The sequence below is a fragment of the Hordeum vulgare genome, chromosome 7H (assembly GCF_904849725.1).
Source record: "Hordeum vulgare subsp. vulgare chromosome 7H, MorexV3_pseudomolecules_assembly, whole genome shotgun sequence".
Taxonomy (NCBI): Eukaryota; Viridiplantae; Streptophyta; class Magnoliopsida; order Poales; family Poaceae; genus Hordeum; species Hordeum vulgare.
The window spans coordinates 61,687,110-61,701,573 of record NC_058524.1 but is presented as its reverse complement, the minus strand read 5'-3'; positions in this window follow the sequence as shown (position 1 = coordinate 61,701,573).

Sequence of the window (14,464 nt, the reverse complement as noted above, 5' to 3'; positions counted from 1 at the left end):
ATTGATTGGAAACACAATACTTGTGTGGATACATAGACAAAACACTGTCCCTAGTAAGCCTCTAGTTGACTAGCTCGTTGATCAAAGATGGTCAAGGTTTCCTGGCCATAGGCAAGTGTTGTCACTTGATAACGGGATCACATCATTAGGAGAATCATGTGATGGACTAGACCCAAACTAATAGACGTAGCATGTTGATCGTGTCATTTTGTTGCTACTGTTTTCTGCGTGTCAAGTATTTATTCCTATGACCATGAGATCATATAACTCACTGACACCGGAGGAATGCTTTGTGTGTATCAAACGTCGCAACGTAACTGGGTGACTATAAAGATGCTCTACAGGTATCTCCGAAGGTGTTAGTTGAGTTAGTATGGATCAAGACTGGGATTTGTCACTCCGTGTGACGGAGAGGTATCTCGGGGCCCACTCGGTAATACAACATCACACACAAGCCTTGCAAGCAATGTAACTTAGTGTAAGTTGCGGGATCTTGTATTACGGAACGAGTAAAGAGACTTGCCGGTAAACGAGATTGAAATAGGTATGCGGATACTGACGATCGAATCTCGGGCAAGTAACATACCGAAGGACAAAGGGAATGACATACGGGATTATACGAATCCTTGGCACTGAGGTTCAAACGATAAGATCTTCGTAGAATATGTAGGATCCAATATGGGCATCCAGGTCCCGCTGTTGGATATTGACCGAGGAGTCTCTCGGGTCATGTCTACATAGTTCTCGAACCCGCAGGGTCTGCACACTTAAGGTTCGACGTTGTTTTATGCGTATTTGAGTTATATGGTTGGTTACCGAATGTTGTTCGGAGTCCCAGATGAGATCACGGACGTCACGAGGGTTTCCGGAATGGTCCGGAAACGAAGATTGATATATAGGATGACCTCATTTGGTTACCGGAAGGTTTTCGTGCATTACCGGAAAAGTTTCGGGCTCATCGGTAGTGTACCGGGAGTGCCGGGAGGGGTGCCGGGGACCATCGGGAGGGGTGTCACGCCCCAAGGGGTCTCATGGGCTATGGGAAGAGATAAACCAGCCCCTAGTGGGCTGGAATAAGTTCCCACTAAGGCCCATAAGGTTTGAGAAGGAAAAAACACAAGGTGGAAAGAGTTTCCAAGTGGGAAGGTGGAATCCTACTCCAAGTAGGATTGGAGTAGGACTCCTCCACCTCCAATTTCGGCCAAACCTTTAGGTTTTGAGGCTGCCTCCTCCCCTCCCTCCCACCTATATATACGGAGGTTTTAGGGCTGATTTGAGACGACTTTCTCACGGCTGCCCGACCACATACCTCCATAGTTTTTCCTCTAGATCGCGTTTCTGCGGAGCTCGGGCGGAGCCCTGCTGAGACAAGATCATCACCAACCTCCGGAGCGCCGTCACGCTGCCGGAGAACTCTTCTACCTCTCCGTCTCTCTTGCTGGATCAAGAAGGCCGAGATCATCGTCGAGTTGTACGTGTGCTGAACGCGGAGGTGCCGTCCGTTCGGTACTAGATCGTGGGACTGATCGCGGGATTGTTCGCGGGGCGGATCGAGGGACGTGAGGACGTTCCACTACATCAACGGCGTTCACTAACGCTTCTGTTGTACGATCTACAAGGGTACGTAGATCACTCATCCCCTCTCGTAGATGGACATCACCATGATAGGTCTTCGTGCGCGTAGGAAAATTTTTGTTTCCCATGCGACGTTCCCCAACAGTGGCATCATGAGCTAGGTTCATGCGTAGATGTCTTCTCGAGTAGAACACAAAAGTTTTTGTGGGAGGTGATGTGCGTTTTGCTGCCCTCCTTAGTCTTTTCTTGATTCCGCGGTATTGTTGGATTGAAGCGGCTTGGACCGACATTACTCGTACGCTTACGAGAGACTGGTTTCATCGTTACGAGTAACCCCCTTTGCTCAAAGATGACTGGCAAGTGACGGTTTCTCCAACTTTAGTTGAATCGGATTTGACCGAGGAGGTCCTTGGATGAGGTTAAATAGCAACTCATATATCTCCGTTGTGGTGTTTGCGTAAGTAAGATGCGATCCTACTAGATACCCTTGGTCACCACGTAAAACATGCAACAACAAAATTAGAGGACGTCTAACTTGTTTTTGCAGGGTATGATTGTGATGTGATATGGCCAACGATGTGATGTGATATATTGGATGTATGAGATGATCATGTTGTAATAGAAATATCGACTTGCACGTCGATGGTACGGCAACCGGCAGGAGCCATAGGGTTGTCTTTATACTAACATATGTGCTTGCAGATGCGTTTACTATTTTGCTAGGATGTAGCTTTAGTAGTAATAGCATAAGTAGCACGACAACCCCGATGGCAACACGTTGATGGATGATCATGGTGTGGCGCCGGTGACAAGAAGATCGTGCCGGTGCTTTGGTGATGGAGATCAAGAAGCACGTGATGATGGCCATATCATGTCACTTATGAATTGCATGTGATGTTAATCCTTTTATGCACCTTGTTTTGCTTAGAACGACGGTAGCATTATGAGGTGATCTCTCACTAAAATTTCAAGACGAAATTGTGTTCTCCCCGACTGTGCACCGTTGCGACAGTTCTTCGTTTCGAGACACCACGTGATGATCGGGTGTGATAGACTCAACGTTCACATACAACGGGTGCAAAACAGTTGCACACGCAGAACACTCGGGTTAAGCTTGACGAGCCTAGCATGTGCAGACATGGCCTCGGAACACGTGAGACCGAAAGGTCGAGCATGAATCGTATAGTTGATATGATTAGCATAGGGATGCTTACCACTGAAACTATTCTCGACTCACGTGATGATCGGACTTGAGATAGTGGATTTGGATCATGTACCACTCAAATGACTAGAGAGATGTACTTTTTGAGTGGGAGTTCTTAAGTAATATGATTAATTGAACTAATTGTCATGAACATAGTCTAATGGTCTTTGCGAATTACGATGTAGCTTGCGCTATAGCTCTACTGTTTTTTTATGTTCCTAGAGAAAATTTAGTTGAAAATTGATAGTAGCAACCTTTGCAGACTGAGTCTGTAAAACCGAGGATTGTCCTCGTTGCTGCGCAGAAGGCTTATGTCCTTAATGCACCACTCGGTGTGCTGCACCTCGAGCGTCGTCTGTGGATGCTGTGAACATCCGACATACACGTTTCTGATGACTACACGATAGTTCAGTGCAAAGTACTTAATGGCTTAGAAGCAAGGCACCGAAAACGTTTTAAAACGTCACGGAACATAAGTGATGTTCTAAAGAGATGAAATTGTGATTTCATGCTTGTGCCCTTGTTAAGAGGTACGAGACCTCCAACAAGATTCTTTGACCACAAAGTAAAGGAGAAAAGCTCAATCGTTGAGCGTGTGCTCAGATTATCTGAGTACGACAATCACTCGAATCGAGTGGGAGCTAATCTTCCAGATGAGATAGTGATGGTTCTCCAAAATCACTGCCACCAAGCTTTGAGAGCTTCGTGATGAACTATAACATATCAAGGATAGATACAATGATCCTTGAGCGATTCGCGATGTTTGACACTGCGAAAGTAGAAATCAAGAAGGAGCATCAATAGTTGATGGTTTGAAAAACCACTAAGTTTCAAGAAAGGGGAGGGCTAGAAGGGATACTTCGTGAAACGGCAAAACAGTTGCTGCGCTAATGAAGAGACCCAAGATTGAACCCAAACCCGAGACTAAGTGCTTCTGTAATAAGGGGAACAGTCACTGAGGCGGAGCAACTCTAGATACTTGGGAGATAAGAAGGCTGGCAAAAGTCGAGAGAAGTATATTTGATATACATAATGTTGATGTGTACTTTACTAGTACTCCTAGTAGCACGAGGGTATTGGATACCGGTTCGGTTGCTAAGTGATTAGTAACGCGAAATGAAAACTACGGCATAAGCGGAGACTAGCTAAAGGCGAGGTGACGATACGTGTTGGAAGTGTTTCCAAGGTTGATATGATCAAACGTCACACGCCCCCTCTACCATCGGGATTGGTGTTGAACCTAAATAATTGTTATTTGGTGCTTGCGTTAAGCATGAACATGATTGGATCGTGTTTATTGCAATACGATCATTCATTCAAAGAGAATAATGGTTACTCTATTTGCTTGAATAATCACCTTCAATGGTTTATTGAATCTCGATTGTAGTGTTACACATTGGTGCCGAAAGATACGAGTTAAATGATGATAGTACCACTTACTTGTGGCACTGCCGCTTGAGTCATGTTAGTATATAAATTGCATGAAGAGGCTCCATGCTGATGGATCTTTACTCACCTGATTTCGAATCACTAGTGACATGCAAATCATACCACATGAGCAAGGCCTTGTTTTCATTGAGATGAAACAAGATAGTAACTTGTTGGAAGTGATACATTTTGATGTATGCAGTCCAGTGAGTGCTGAGGCACGCAGTGGATATCATTATGTTCTTACTTCACTGACGACTTGAGTAGATACAGGAGTATTTACTTAATGAATCACAAGTCTGAAATATTGAAAAGTTCAATTCTGTTTCAGAGTGAAGTTCGTCGTAACAAGAGGATAAACTGTCTACGATATGATCATAGAAATGAATATCTGAGTTGCGAGTTTTTGGTACACAGTTAAGACAATGTGGAAATTGTTTCACAGTTCGTGCCACCTGGAACATCATGGTGTGATGATGTGTCTGAACGTCATAGCCACGCACTATTTATTATGGTGCATGCTGTGATGTCTCTTATCGAATTACCACTATCGTTTATGGGTTATGCATTAGAGACAACCACATTCACTTTAAATAGGGCACCGCGTATTTCCGTTGAGATGACACAGTATAGACTGAGGTTTAGAGAAATCTAAACTGTCGTTTCTTGAAAGTTTGGGGCTTCGAAACTTATGTGAAAAAGTTTCAGTCTGATAAGCTCGAACCCAAAGCGGATAAATGCATCTTCATAGGATATCCAAAACAGTTGGGTACATCTCCTATCTCAGGTCCAAAAGCAAAGTGTTTGCTTCTAGAAACGGATCCTTTCTCGAGAAAAGGTTTCTCTCGAAAGAATTGAGTGGGAGGGTAGTAGAACTTGATGAGGTTATTAAAACCATCACTTCAACCAGTGTGTAGCAGGGCATAGGAAGTTGTTCCTGTGGCGCCTACACTAATTGAAGTGGAAGCTGATGATGGTGATCATTGAGCTTCGAATCAAGTTACTACAAACCTCGTAGGTCGACAAGGTCGCGTACTGCTGCAGAGTAGTACGGTAACCCTGTCTTGGAGGTCATGTTGTTGAGCAACAGTGAACCTACGAGTTATGGAGAAAGCGATGGTGGGCCCAGATTCCGACAAATGGCTGGAAGCCATGAAATCCGAGAGAGGATCCATGTGTGAAAACAAAGTGTAGACTTTGGTAGAACTACTTGATGGTCATGGGACTATTGGGTAAAATGGATCTTTAAAAGAAGACAGACGATGATGGTGATAAGTCACTATTAAGAAAAGCTCGACTTGTCGCAAAGATGTTTTCGACAAGATCAAACAGTTGACTATGATGAGTCTTTCTCACTCGTAGCGATGCTAAAGGTCTGTTAGAATTGTGTTAGTAGTTGCTGCATTATTTATGAAATATTGCACGTAGGATGTCAAAACGTTGTTTCCTCGACGGTTTCCTTGAGCAAACATTGTATGTGATACAGCCAGAAGGTTTTGTCGATCCTAAAGATACTAGCAAGTATGCAAGCTCCAGTGATCCTTCAATGGACTGGTGCAAGCATCTCGGAGTTGGAATAAGCACTTTGATGAGATGATCAAAGATTTTGGGTGTGTACAAGGTTTATGAGAAACTTGTATTTCCAAAGAAGTGAGTGGGAGCACTATAGAATTTCTGATAGGTATATGTGGTTGACATATTGTGAATCAGAAGTAATGTAGAATTTCTGTAAAGCATACAAGGTTGTTTGAAAGAAGTTTTCAAAGGAGTACCTGGATTACGCTACTTGAACGTTGAGCATCAAAGATCTATGGAGATAGATCGAAAGCGCTTAATAGAAGTTTCAACAAGATGCATGCCTTGACAAGTTTTTTGAAAGAGTTCAAAATAGACCAGCAAAGAAGGAGTTCTTGGTTGCGTTGTGAGGTGTGAATTTGAGTAAGACTCAAAACCCGACCACGGTAGAATAAAGAGAATAGACGAAGGTCGTCTTCTATGCCTTAGCCGTAGAATCTAAAGTATGCCATGCTGTGTACCGCACCTGATGTGTGCCTTGACTCAAAGTATGTTGAGAGGTACAGAGAGTGATCCATGTTTGAATCACTAGCAGCGGTCAAAATTTATCCTTAGTAACAAATGGACTAAGGAATTTTTCTCGATTATGGAGGTGGTTAAAGAGTTCGTCGTAAAGGGTAACGTCGATGCAAGCTTTGACACTAATCTGAATAACTATGAGTAGTGAAACGGATTCATATAGTAGAGTGGATATTTGGAGTATTTCCGAATAGCACGTAGTAGCAGCATCTATAAGATGACATAAAGATTTGTAAAGAACGCACGGATCTGAAAGTTTCAGAACCGTTGACTAAAACCTCTCTCACAAGCAAGACATGATCAGACCCCATAACTATATGGGTGTTGGATTCGTTGGAATCACATGGTGATGTGAACTAGATTATTGACTCTAGTGCAAGTGGGAGACTGTTGGAAATATGCCCTAGAGGCAATAATAAATTAGTTATTATTATATTTCTTAGTTCATGATAATCGTTTATTATCCATGCTATAATTGTATTGATTGGAAACACAATACTTGTGTGGATACATAGACAAAACACTGTCCCTAGTAAGCCTCTAGTTGACTAGCTCGTTGATCAAAGATGGTCAAGGTTTCCTGGCCATAGGCAAGTGTTGTCACTTGATAACGGGATCACATCATTAGGAGAATCATGTGATGGACTAGACCCAAACTAATAGACGTAGCATGTTGATCGTGTCATTTTGTTGCTACTGTTTTCTGCGTGTCAAGTATTTATTCCTATGACCATGAGATCATATAACTCACTGACACCGGAGGAATGCTTTGTGTGTATCAAACGTCGCAACGTAACTGGGTGACTATAAAGATGCTCTACAGGTATCTCCGAAGGTGTTAGTTGAGTTAGTATGGATCAAGACTGGGATTTGTCACTCCGTGTGACGGAGAGGTATCTCGGGGCCCACTCGGTAATACAACATCACACACAAGCCTTGCAAGCAATGTAACTTAGTGTAAGTTGCGGGATCTTGTATTACGGAACGAGTAAAGAGACTTGCCGGTAAACGAGATTGAAATAGGTATGCGGATACTGACGATCGAATCTCGGGCAAGTAACATACCGAAGGACAAAGGGAATGACATACGGGATTATACGAATCCTTGGCACTGAGGTTCAAACGATAAGATCTTCGTAGAATATGTAGGATCCAATATGGGCATCCAGGTCCCGCTGTTGGATATTGACCGAGGAGTCTCTCGGGTCATGTCTACATAGTTCTCGAACCCGCAGGGTCTGCACACTTAAGGTTCGACGTTGTTTTATGCGTATTTGAGTTATATGGTTGGTTACCGAATGTTGTTCGGAGTCCCAGATGAGATCACGGACGTCACGAGGGTTTCCGGAATGGTCCGGAAACGAAGATTGATATATAGGATGACCTCATTTGGTTACCGGAAGGTTTTCGTGCATTACCGGAAAAGTTTCGGGCTCATCGGTAGTGTACCGGGAGTGCCGGGAGGGGTGCCGGGGACCATCGGGAGGGGTGTCACGCCCCAAGGGGTCTCATGGGCTATGGGAAGAGATAAACCAGCCCCTAGTGGGCTGGAATAAGTTCCCACTAAGGCCCATAAGGTTTGAGAAGGAAAAAACACAAGGTGGAAAGAGTTTCCAAGTGGGAAGGTGGAATCCTACTCCAAGTAGGATTGGAGTAGGACTCCTCCACCTCCAATTTCGGCCAAACCTTTAGGTTTTGAGGCTGCCTCCTCCCCTCCCTCCCACCTATATATACGGAGGTTTTAGGGCTGATTTGAGACGACTTTCTCACGGCTGCCCGACCACATACCTCCATAGTTTTTCCTCTAGATCGCGTTTCTGCGGAGCTCGGGCGGAGCCCTGCTGAGACAAGATCATCACCAACCTCCGGAGCGCCGTCACGCTGCCGGAGAACTCTTCTACCTCTCCGTCTCTCTTGCTGGATCAAGAAGGCCGAGATCATCGTCGAGTTGTACGTGTGCTGAACGCGGAGGTGCCGTCCGTTCGGTACTAGATCGTGGGACTGATCGCGGGATTGTTCGCGGGGCGGATCGAGGGACGTGAGGACGTTCCACTACATCAACCGCGTTCACTAACGCTTCTGCTGTACGATCTACAAGGGTACGTAGATCACTCATCCCCTCTCGTAGATGGACATCACCATGATAGGTCTTCGTGCGCGTAGGAAAATTTTTGTTTCCCATGCGACGTTCCCCAACAGAAAAGTGATATCGATGATCTCTTGATTTTTTGGGATTTTTAGGGAATATATAGGGGCAACCCCTAAGGCAGAGGGCGCCCAGGGGGCCCATAAGCCTGTGGGCCACGGCCTACTCCCCTGACTGCGGGGTGGGGGATTGTGGGGCCCCTGAGGCTCCCCTGCCTTGGCTCTCAAGCTTCCCGATCTTCTTCCGTTACGGGAAAAATCTTTTCAGGGATTTTTTTTCCGTTTGGACTCCATTTCAAAATCTTCTCTGAAAGGGTTCAAAAACATGGAAAAAACAGGAACTGACACTTGGCACTGAGTCAATAAGTTAGTCCCAAAAAATATATAAAAGGCATGCAAAACATCCAAAGTTTGACAAGATAATAGCATGAAACCATCAAAAATTATAGATACGTTGGAGACATATCAATGTGCAACGATCTAGCATGGCGTATGACGTTGAAAACATCTCGCTAGCTATCTTACGATCGTGCAATGGCAACGTGAGAGTGACGGCACAAGTCATGAGACGGAACGGTGGGAGTTGCATGGCAATATATCTCGGAATGGCTATGAAAATGCCATAGTAGGTAGGTATGGTGGCTGTTTTCAGGAAGGCATATGGTGGGTTTGTGCACCGGTGAGAATTGCGCGGCACTAAAGAGGCTAGAAAAGGTGGAAGGTGAAAGTACATCTATACCATGGCCTCACATTAGTCATGAAGAACTCACATACTTGTTGCGAAAGTTTTTATTAGTAATCAAAACAAAGTGCCAAACGCATACTCCTAGGGTAAGGGTTGGTAGGTGTTAACCATCGCGCGATCCCGACCTCAACAGAAAGGATGACAATTAATAGATCAATTATGCTCCGACTTCCTAACATAGCGGTTCACCATACGTGCATGCTACGGGAATCACTAACTTCAACACAAGTATCTCTAGATTCACAACACCCTACTAACATAGCTCTTAATATTACCGAATCCACGTCTCAAAACTAATTGAGAGGAATCAAGACTTCTCTTTCTACTCAATGCACATGAAGATGGAGATTTTTGCATCCTCTTTGGGTACCTATCACCTTTGGGACTACTTTCATAGCATAAGCCAACTACCAAGTCACGCAACGCCGTGCTCTAAAAGATATAAGTGAAGCACATAGAGCAAAAGTATCTAGCTCAAAAGATATAAGTGAAGCACTATGAGCATTCTAGCAAAATCACGATGAGTGCATGTCTCTCTCTCTCTCAAAAAGGTGTGCAGCAAGGATGCTTGTGACACAACAAAAAGAAAATACTCCTAAGATACAAGACGCTCCAAGCAAAACACATATCATGTGTTGAATAAAAATATAGCTCCAAGTAATGTTACCGATGGATTAAAGACGAAAGAGGGGATGCCTTCCCGGGGCATCCCCAAGCTTAGGCTTTTTGGTGTCCTTGAATTTTGCTTGGGATGCCTTGGGTATCCCCAAGCTTGATCTCTTTCCACTCCTTATCTCACCGTCCATGAGAACATCACCCAAAACTTGAAAACTTCACAACACAAAACTTAAACAGAAACTTGTGATAACATTAGCACAAGAAAACAAACTACCACCTCTTTTGGTACTATAGCAAACTTGAATTCTATCTATATTGGTGTTGGGTTGCTGTATTCTCACTTTTCCATGGCTAGTACCCCCCGAAACTAACCATAGTTTCATCAAAACAAGCAACCAACTCAACAAAAACAGAATCTGTCAAAAACAGACCAGTCTGTAGCAATCTGTATACTTCATATACTTGTGGTACCTAAAAAATTCCGAAAACTTACGACTTCCTGGGAAAAAGTCATATCAACGAGCAGCAAAAAGAATTAACTCAAAATCTCTTTCTGAATAAAAATGAAAAATCATATCGTGAGCGAAAAGTTTCTGTCTTTTTCCAGCAGGATCAAACAACCATCACCAAGACTAGTCATAAAGGTTTTTCTTGGCTCAAACACAAAAATAAACACAAAAATCACAATCACGACAGAATTGTGATGGTGCGTACGCAACAAAACAGAAAGAAAAAGATAAATTCATTGGGTTGCCTCCCAACAAGCGCTATTGTTTAACGCCCTTAGCTAGGCATAAAAGCGATATAATCACGTATCGTCGTCTTTGGTGCTCAAACCATAAGTGTCCCTCATCATGGATTCATAAGGCAATCTTATTTTCTTTCTAGGAAAGTGTTCCATGCCCTTCCTTAAAGGAAGTTGAAAATCTAATATTCCCTTCCTTCATATCGATGATAGCACTGATAGTCCTTAGGAAAGGTCTACCAAGAATAATAGGGCATGCAGGATTGCAATCAATGTCAAGCACAATGAAATCCACGGGTACATAGTTCCTATTTGCAATAATAAGAACATCATTGATCCTTCCCATGGGTTTCTTGACAGTAGAATCAGCAAGATGCAAATTAAGAGAACACTCTTCAATCTCATTAAAACCCAGAACATCACATAAAGACTTTGGAATCGCAGAAACACTACCACCCAAATCACACAAAGCATTGCATTCATAGTTTTTGATTTTGATTTTTATGGTAGGTTCCCACTCATCATGGAGCTTTTTAGGGATAGAGACTTCCAATTCAAGTTTCTCTTCAAGAGATTTTATCATAGCTTCGACGATATGATCGGTAAAGGCCTTGTTTTGGCTATAAGCGTGTGGAGAGTTTAACATGGATTGCATCAAAGAAATGCATTCAATCAAGGAGCAACTATCATAATTGAATTCCTTGAAATCCACGCTAGTAATTTCATTACTACTCAAAGTTTTAACATCTTCTACTCCACTTTCAATGCTTTTAGCATCAAGATAGATGGACTCCGAATCATTGGGACACTTTTCAACCAAAGTGGATTCATATCCAGCCCCATAATCATTAGGTTTGACACAAGAAAACAAAGATTCAATTGGAGTCACACCAAGCACTTTAAGATCTTCGTGATTCTTATCACGAGAACACGCCTTTTTAAGCCATTCATGTCTAGCACGAATGTGGGTGGTTCTTTCTTGGCTCTCAATCATGGAAACACGCATAGCTTTCAAAGTTTCATCCATGTTGATTTTGGGAGGAGCACATCTAACTTTCAAAGCATCAACATCACTAGACATTTGATGTTTCAAAAGGGATCCCCGGCAATGGCGCAGGAATGCTTCTGATGTACGTTATGCTACTGCACAAAAGACCTTCCACTCGCGCGAGAAATGGGCATGTTGACGACACCAGGAATCCTTTTGCGTTGGTGTTTCCTCGAAGCGGAGAGGATGATGTAGCACAGCGGAGGTAAGCATTTCCCTGAGTTTGAGAACCAAGGTATCAATCCAGCGGAGGAGTATCTCAAGATCCTGCACAAACACAAAAGCTTGCACCCAACGCTATGAAGGGCTTGTCAATCCCTTATAGATTGTTTGCCAAGTGAGAACTGAAAGCAACAAAGTAACAAAGCAAAGTAAAAGCGGAGTTGTAAACGATGGATGTGAATAGACCCGGGGGCCGTAGTGTTTATTACTGGCTTCTCTCACGAAAGCAAGTAGACGGTGGGTGAACAAATTACTGTCGAGCAATTGATAGAACTGTGCAGAGTCGTGACGATATCTATGCAATGATTATTTCTATAGGCATCACGTCCGAAACAAGTAGACCGATACTTTCTGCATCTACTACTATTACTCCACACGTCGACCGCTATCCAGCATGCATCTAGTGTATTAAGTCAGTAAGAACAGAGTAACGCCTTAAGCAAGATGACATCATGTAGAGGGATAATCTCAAACCAATGATAAAAACCCCATCTTTTTACCCTTGATGGCAACTGCTTGATGTGTGCCTTGCTGCCCCTACTGTCACTAGGAAAGGTCACCACATGGCAGAACCCAAAACCAATCACTTCTCCCTTTATAAGAATCATAGATCTAGTAGGCCAAACAAAACCCAAGACTCGGAGAGACTTACAAGGATATCAAATCATGGATATAAGAAATCAGCAAAGACTCAAATATATATCATAGATAATCTGATCACAAGTCTACAATTCATCGGATCTCGACAAACACACCGCCAAAGAAGATTACATCGGATAGATCTCCATGAAGATCATGGAGAACTTTGTATTGAAGATCCAAGAGAGATAAGAAGCCATCTAGCTACTAACTACGGACCCGTAGGTCTAAAGTGAACTACTCACGAGTCATTGGAGGGGCGATGATGATGATGAAGAAGCCCTCCAACTCCAAAGTCCCCTCCGGCAGGGCGCCGGGAAGGTTCTCCAGATGAGATCTCGCGGAAACGGAAGCTTGCGGCGGCCGAAAAGTATTTTCGAGGCTCCCCTCATTTTTTTGCGGAATATTTGGGAATTTATAGGCCAAAGACCTAGGTCAGGGGGCGGCCAGGGAGGCCACAAGCCTGCCCACCGCCGCCTCCCCCTGGTGGCGGAGTGGGTGCTTGTGGGCTCCCTGGAGCCCACCTGGCTTGGCCCAAAAGCCCCCTCGACTTCTTCCATTCGGGAAAAAATCATTTCGGGGTTTTTCTTTCGTTTGGACTCCGTTCCAAAATCAGATCTGAAAAGAGTCAAAAACACGGAAAAAACAGGAACTGGCACTTAGCACTGAATTAATAAGTTAGTCCCAAAAAGATATAAAAAGGTACATAAAACATACAAAGAAGGCAAGATAACAAAGTGAAACCATCAAAAATTATAGATACGTTTGAGACGTATCAAGCACCCCCAAGCTTAACTCCTGCTCGTCCTCGAGTAGGGAAGTGATAAGAATGAATTTTTGATGCTTTCATGCTACCTAGCATAGGTGTCCTTTGTAATTCCTCTTATATGACGTGAATGTTCAGATCCATTAGATTCAAAACAATAGTTTGCTATTGACGTGGAAACAATAATAATTCAAGCAATCTAGCAAAGTAATCATGAACTTTCAAAATAACAAGGCCAAAAGAAAGTTATCCCTACAAAAGCATATAGTCTGGCTATGCTCTATCATCATTGCACAACGAATTTAAATCATGCACAACCCCGGTATTGGCCAAGTAATTGTTTCACACCTTTACTTTCTCAAACATTTTCAACTCTCACGCAATACATGAGCGTGAGCCATGGTTATAGCACTATAGATGGTGTGGAATGTGGTGGAGGTTGCAAGACAAAAAGGAGAAGATAGTCACATTAACTAGGCATATCAATGAGCTGTGGATATGCTCATCAATAGATATGAATGTGAATGAGTAGGGATTGCCATACAAATGATGCACTAGAGCTACGAGTATGTGAAAGCTCTTAAAAAAAACTAGTGGGTGTGCATCCAACTTGCTTGCTCATGAAGACATAAGGCAATTTTGAGGAAGCCTATCATTGGAATATACAAGCCAAGTTATATAATGAAAATTTCCCACTAGCTATATGGTGGTGACAAAACGAGAGACTCTCAATCATGAAGATCATGGTGCTTAATATGCACAAGTGTGGAAAAAGTGGTAGCATTGTCCCTTCTCTCTTTTTCTCTCTCTTTTTTTTGGTGGGCTCTTTGGCCTCTTTTTTTATGGGCTTCTTTCGCCTCTTTTATTTCCTCACATGGGACAATGCTCCAATAATGATGATCATCACACTTTCAACTCAAAACTTAGAGCAACTATGACTCTTTATGGAATGCCTTCGGTAGTGTACCGTGGCAGTGATCTAGCATGGCATGGACATCAATGGAAACATCATGCAATGTCAATGTAGACATGGTGGCACATGTCATGGTGGTAGTTGCATGGCAATATATCTTGGAATGACTTTGAAAAAGCCATAATAGGTAGGTATGGTGGGTGTTTTGAGGGTGGCTAATGGTGGGTTTTGTGCACCCGCGAAAATTGCATGATACTAAGAAGATAGTGATGGTGGAAGGTGGAAGTGCATCTAAACCATGGACTAAACATTAGTCATGGAG